This window comes from Benincasa hispida, chromosome 8 (assembly GCF_027475165.1).
Source record: "Benincasa hispida cultivar pf3 chromosome 8, pf3_genome.v1.1, whole genome shotgun sequence".
Classification (NCBI taxonomy): domain Eukaryota; kingdom Viridiplantae; phylum Streptophyta; class Magnoliopsida; order Cucurbitales; family Cucurbitaceae; genus Benincasa; species Benincasa hispida.
Window position 1 is genome coordinate 55,532,572 of NC_143485.1, and position 7,055 is coordinate 55,539,626.

At 38.4% G+C, this 7,055-nt stretch overlaps 1 non-coding gene across 1 annotated transcript; it reads left to right on the forward strand.

Annotated features, from left to right (window-relative positions):
- The first annotated feature begins 539 nt into the window (after window positions 1–539).
- Window positions 540–645, forward strand: LOC120084262 (small nucleolar RNA R71). The gene has a single exon (XR_005483627.2). It is a non-coding gene; the product is annotated as a small nucleolar RNA R71 (small nucleolar RNA).
- Window positions 646–7,055: the final 6,410 nt, after the last annotated feature.

Genomic DNA, 7,055 nt, shown 5'->3' on the forward strand with positions numbered 1-7,055 from the left:
CTTCAGCAAGCTCTCTAAAGATGAAGATTGCGGTGCCTGCAAACTGCTGGCTTGATTTTGCGGTTGACCGTTTGTTCGTGGGAAAAATCCTTGTGGACCTTCCTTTTGCACCATAGGTTGATAGCTTTGTTGTTGATTTTTCCACACAAAATTGGGGTGGTTTCTCCACCCGGGGTTGTATGTATCAGAGAAGGTTATTCTTTATGAAGTATATTGATTGCGGATTCCTTGGGCATTCTTCAATCGGATATTCTTCTCCACAGGTGACACAACTCATGGTCGTTTGAGCGATTTTGTTGACTTGCCCTTTATGCATTCCCGTGCTATTGATTGTGATGCCTTGTATTAGATTCATCATTGCGTTCATTTGGATTTGAAGGGATGCGATGGCCCCATTATTTACGTCACTGTCCTTGATTCTCAATCTTGGCCTCATTGTATGTTTTATCAAGCAGACCACTAGCTGCTGCCACATTGGCAGCCATTTGCGTCGTAGGGTTTAGTCTGTGGTAGAAAATTTCCATCTATAGAAATCTGGTAAGCCATTATGCGGGCAATCTCTTACCAGCCTTTTAAACCTGCCCAGGCATCATTGAGCGATTCGTCAATATCCTGTTCAAAATTAGTGATCAGCTTCCTCCTTCTGGCGTTCTCTGTCGGAGGGAAGTACTTTTTCATTAACTTTTCAACTACTTGTTCCCATGATGTAATCTCCCCTGATTCGAGAGAATAAGCCCATTTTTGTGCCTAGTCACACAACGAAAATGGAAATAATGTCGAGAGAATAAGCCCATTTTCGTGCCTGGTCACACAACGAAAATGGAAACAATGTTAATCGAACCTTCTCAGCGGAGATGTTTGGGAATACAAACGTGTTGCAGATCTTGTTGTAAAAACGCTGATGTGTGATTAATGATGTTCTATGCTCGAAATAATGCGATACTAATTCTAGATATGCGTTAATTATGAATGTTCACGTAGTATGTCATGCGTTGTCACAAGTTTCCTTACGATAGAACCGAGTGTAATTCCACCACAAGTTTCTCGGTATGATCTGAGGTCGAACACAAGGACAGTTTTAAGTTATTGTGGTATGTTCGTGATATATGCGACCAGGTTTTTCAATCTTTAAAAATGAGTTTGTACAAGTATATAAATTGCGGTAAAATAAAGTAAGCAGTAAAAATGTGATAATAAAATAAAATATAATAAACCTAAGCTAGATGATACAAGATACAGGCTCATGATACAAGATGTTGGGGTCAAGGCTAGCTGCGAAGGTTATGCAAAGAACGTGGAATGCGGCGGCAAGTCTTATGAACAGAATTGAAAGAAAAAGAGAAATATTATAAACTGCGTAAGTTCTCAATTGCGTTGAAGCTAGAAATACTGTTCCACCTTTTGTGATCGGCCACGCTCCCACATGTCTATGGTGAAACAGAGAATAACGTACTGAATGCAAGGTTGCTTCCATGTCCGGAAGTGCTACTCGCTTTAGTTAACGTATTCTTCTAACCTTCTCTCGATAGATCAGAATGGCATCTTCACTTCTGCTCTCACAGGTGAAGATGTCGTCTAGCATGCCTTAGCTAAACGCATTTTATACCTTTAACACAGATTAAGTACTTGTTTGATTCATATTAATTATCAGGGGATTAAGAAGACATCATGGAGAAAGTGATTAATGGAGGAACGGAAATAGACAGAGAATGGTATATGAAAGCTATTGAAACATTTAATATGTTTATTAAGTGTTTGATACATGGTGTGTGAATGAAGAGATAAAGAGAAAGTGAAATACAACGATGAAAGAGACAGAATAGATACAAACAAGTGCCAATGTCTTGGCACCGATTCGATGGAGATCTGCTTGCCGGATAGGATGGATATGATGGTAGGAAGAGCTTCCCTCTCGAGCTTGCTCCACCAGTAGCAGGTTTCTGTGCACAGAGCTTTAGATCGGGTATTTGGCAGATTAGATCTGAGACTCACCTCTCGGCCTTGTCTCGTCTTCTTCCCAGATTTTTTGACTTAAGCACCCAGCTCAGCCTTTTCTCTCAACACTTTAGCAGTAATTAGCACCGTATTAAGTAGCATAAGTTTTCTCTGAAATCTATGGGGTATTTATAGGTATAGGTCTTTTACTCCGGCCTTGTGGTCCCCACTAATTGTTATGGCAATTCTGAAGATGGAGGGATATTATTGCTTCTATTATGTGATCAGACCATCAATTCTGCACAACCATTAGTTGTACACTTGTCTCAATCCTCCACTTTTGCGTTGCTCAGCTGCATCTTTCGATCATGAGTTCGCACGCGGTGTTGTTTTTATTATCGCATGTGGTTGACAGTCAGCTCTGGATCGACTGTCGCATTGCGCCGTCATTGCGGTAATCATCTCTTCATTGTTGATTGATGGGCGCAACGTGACAGAGATGCGTTGATCAACTTTTCGTGAGCCTTGAGTGCAAGCGGTGACTTGGTTTCCTGCAAAACATAGTAAAATTCGGGTTGTCTTCCATCTTTATGATGTTAGTGGGTGTAATTGCGATCATTTATAATTATTGTAATTCTAGGCTAATTTTCATACAATCGGTGCATATTCACTAACTTTTGGCCGTAATATCTAGATAAGGTGGCATAAATAACTTGTATTTCTACAAGTTATTACACCCCCAAATTTAGATATATGCTTGTCCTCAAGCATATCTTCTACTCAGGCAATCATGCTCAATTCCTATCCTATATTTTTGCCATGATTGATTGCTCCGAATGTTACGCTTAGGCACATTACTTGACATCGCAATTTCCTTCTAACCTTGCTAATTCTTAGCAAGCCCTACTTTATTCTTCTATATGACAAAATTCTACTCAAAGATGCTTTTCTAGTTTTCAAAATAGAATGTTTATCTCTTCTTTGTCAAAACAACTTGATGTATCTATATGCGGTGAGCAAAACTTTGTGTCATTTATTTACTTAGAGACTATTGGTCATGGTTACACTCTTCGTTTTGGCTTATCCCCATGGGTGTCATGCAGACATCCAACTACGGTTGTGTTCCAATTTCAACTTTAACTCATGACATTCAGAGGAGTTGTCTCTTGCATTCTTTTATTTTTCTTTCCATACTGCATTGTTCTTGGAAACCCACCTTTGTTTTGGCTTGCTCCTACGAGTGTCATATGAACATCCAACTACGAGCAGGCATCTTTCATAACTAAATTATTATCAAGTTGGGACAATTTTAAGGTTTTCCCTTGCGCTGACATTGGAGTTTTGCATAATTTGTTTTTTGAAAAATGGACGCATTTTCATAAATATTGCATATTATTGATCTTATCTGCTCAGACCTTCCCCACCCCCAAATTTAAAGATGAGAAAGGTCCTCATTGCGTTGTTTGGATAGATTAGACAAACACTTAGAAGAAAATTTCAAAAAGAAGGTTTGAGCAGAACTTTGAAAGATAAAAGGTAAAGTGCTGCTAAACTAAGAATTAACTAAGTGTTAGTCAGAATTTACTAAGTATGGGAAATGTTTCTAAGTATAAACATATAATACATCATAGTAACGCAATGAAGATCGTAAAGTAAGAGATTAAGAACATCACAAAAATTAACAAAGGAAGATAAAGAAAAAGGCATAGGCAAAAAGTAGAGTGAATCATGTACTATAATTGTATTGAATATTAACAAAGTGTACAAATAAGTACAAGTGAACGCAATACAAAATTTTCTGTTGCCTATACAAGAGTAAAAGAATTTGAGCTTTTCTTTCAAATTTGATTCAGAAGGATGCACGATTAAGATTCGCACCCTGCTTCCAATAAACGCAGATACATTTTTGCCAAGGACGGGCAACACGCATACATTCACGCAACACACCCCTTAGCTAAACACATTTCTAGAGGGTACCTTGACATAGTGCATTTAACTAAAGACGGGTAAAGGACATATACACGCGCAACACACCCCTCACCGCAATGCATTTAGGTGTACTGAATGCACGGTGTTTCTTGGTACCACTTGCTGCACCCATCTTCTCATTACATACCAGTTTACTTTCCTTTCTTCTTACTTCATAAAAAACGCAAGTCGAAAAGACTTTGCGGTGATTCATCCAATCATTCACAAAAATTATACGACTGATGCTACTAATGTTAAGGTATAGAAATATATGATAGAAATACATGCAAAATTAAATTGGAAGGAAATACAAAAGCATTAAAGACTAATCCTACTAGATAGTAATTAACGGAATTTAGAAAATGGTAAAAGAAAGCTGTAAAGAAAGCAAGTAAACATAAATAAGAAAGCTGATTGAAAGAAGTTCTTACAATTACCGCAATCACTCCCCCTGCAAGCGGTTTAATCCTGCTTGCCTAAGTCAATGGTGTCCATGCGTTGATCGAGGTCGCCTCCATAGTAGGGCTTAATCCGCTGACCATTGACTTTGAATGCACTGTTCCCGTCTAAAGTTGTTAGTTCCACTGCGCCGTGAGGAAAGATTGTCTTGATTCGGAATGGCCCAGACCAATGAGACTTCAACTTTCCTGGGAACAATCGCAAACATGCATTGAATAGTAATACATGTTGACCTTCGGTGAATGTCCAGTTATTTATGCGGTCGTCATGACATTTCTTTGTTTTCTCCTTATATATCTTGGCATTTTCATAGGCATCCCTTTGCCATTTGACCAACTGATTCAATTGCAGCTTCCGGACTTTTCTCGCATTGCCTAAATCAAACTTCAGCTTCTTGCATGCCCACATCGCCTTATGTTTCAACTCAAGCGGCAGATGACAAGAGTTTCCAAAGACCAGGGCATACGGGGACATGCCAATTGGTGTTTTATAAGCAGTCTTATATGCCCACAGTGCTTCATCAAACATGGGTGACCAATCCTTCCTGGAAGTATTGACTACCTTCTCCAAGATAGTTTTGATCTCTCTGTTAGAAATCTCTACCTGCCCATTAGTCTATGGGTGATAGGCAGTCGCATAAAAGGACATGCAAATTGAAGCCCATGCATTCGCTAGGTAGGAGAAGGACACTTAGATTGCGTTGATCAAAAAGTTGTGTTGTTAGTGTGAGGAGGAAACACTTGGACATGCAGCCAAGTAAGAGGTGTTAAATTTGGAGAATGTTTGGATGCCTATAAATAGAACCAAGGATTTCTTTTTCAGATAACAATTCTAAAGACCTTAAAAAGAGTGGGAAAGTTGAGTAAACTTTGCGTTGAGAGTAAAATCCATGCGTTGATCATTGAGCTTCAAAGAGGATGCATTGGATAGTGAAGTCTGGAAAACAACATCAACTTGGGACGAAGAGTTCTCCCAAAATACTCGTGCATTTCAAGTGATTCCAAAGCCACCTAAAATCTCTGAAAGTCTAGTTTTCAGGGTAGGATTGGGCTGGAAACCGAGAAGAAGACAGAAGGGTCAGGCTGTCAGATAAGCTTGGGCTAGTCTTGAAGATTTTGTGATTTCGGCCAAACCATGAGGGCTCTATTTTAGGGTAAGATTCCTGATATATTTTAAAACAATTTTGTAGAAGGAAGTATCTCGAAATAAGGCCTATAACTATGAGTAATCTGAGTTATAAATCGAATCTGGATTCTAGGGGTGTTAAAGGGAGCCCGAAGTAAACAAGGAACTTCTAGAGTGAAAAGTTCCTAAGCGATCGAGGTGAGTGACTAAAACATTTGACTAAAATGTTTACAATGTTTTAAAGAAAGCATGTTTTAAAGAAGATTATTCTCATGCCAACTAGTTTTACAAAGTGATTTCCAAGCAAACCATGAGTTATGTTTTAAACGCATGCATATGTGGGAAGTTTGTTGAAAAACTATTTATATGTGTTAAATATACCCAGCTTGCGTTAGTTTCTTTAAAGCCATCTTTTTAATGTGTTATACTTTACATGCTTTAAAGAGAAAGTCATTTATGGCTATTTTTACTTAAAACGCGATACCGAAGGACATTTAAGAAGGTATCTGCCCAACTAGATACCGAAGGACATTTAAGAAGGTATCTATTGGTACTGAAGGACGTTCCAAACCAACCAGATACTGAAGGACATTTGAGAAGGTATCCTAGAAGCTCGATACTGAAGGACATTTGAGAAGGTATCTAAGCAGAAGTACCTAAGGTATGACAGTACTTAATATGGCCACGTGCACGTAGGTAGTTAGAGTCAGAGATTAAGCAAAAGAGTTCTCTCTTGACTAACAGTTGGTATTGGGATTATTTTTACCCATAGTGGGGTTATTCTCAACTGAGAAACAGTTTTAATGTTTTATGATTAAAACAACTTTATATGCTTTATGCTTGGAAAATGTTTATACTACAGTACAAGGTACTGTAGAAAGCTTATATTTCAGTTTAAACTCTTTATGAGATTTTTGCATGAGAATCAGTTATCTTTCTTAAGTCACTCACTGGGCTAGGAAGCTCACCCCATTTTCAAATGTTTTCCTTTCCCCCAGGTAGCGGTCAAATATTCAATAGATAGCTCTGCATCTGCTCTGCCACTAAAGGATAAAAATATTGTAACTTGACGGTTTAGGTGGTTACTGTAAAGATTGTACACATAGGGACTAGGGCACTAAACATGTTTTGTTTCTGAATTAATAAATTTTTGGCCTAAAGACATTCTGCTGTATATGAGTTATATATTGGTATTAGAGTTATTCCATAAGAGTTATTAGGTAGTAAGTGTAAGGGTTGATAACTGCTGCAGTCATGCCATTTCCTAGGCTAATAGGGTGGTCTAGGGCGGGGTGTGATAGCGAAGCTCATCCATTCATTCACTTCATCCACGCCGGCAAGCAAATCTCCATCCAAATCGGCGCTAAGACGTTGGCGCTTATTTGTATTAGTTTCTAACTCTATTTCATCAAGTGTATTTCATCTTCTTAATCTCTTCACTCACAAATCATGTATCAGATGCTAAATACTTTTATTGAATGTCTCGATGACTTTCATTACCACTTCTCTGTCTATTTCCGCTCATCCATTAATCATTGTCTCCATGAAGTTTTCTTAATACATTGGTA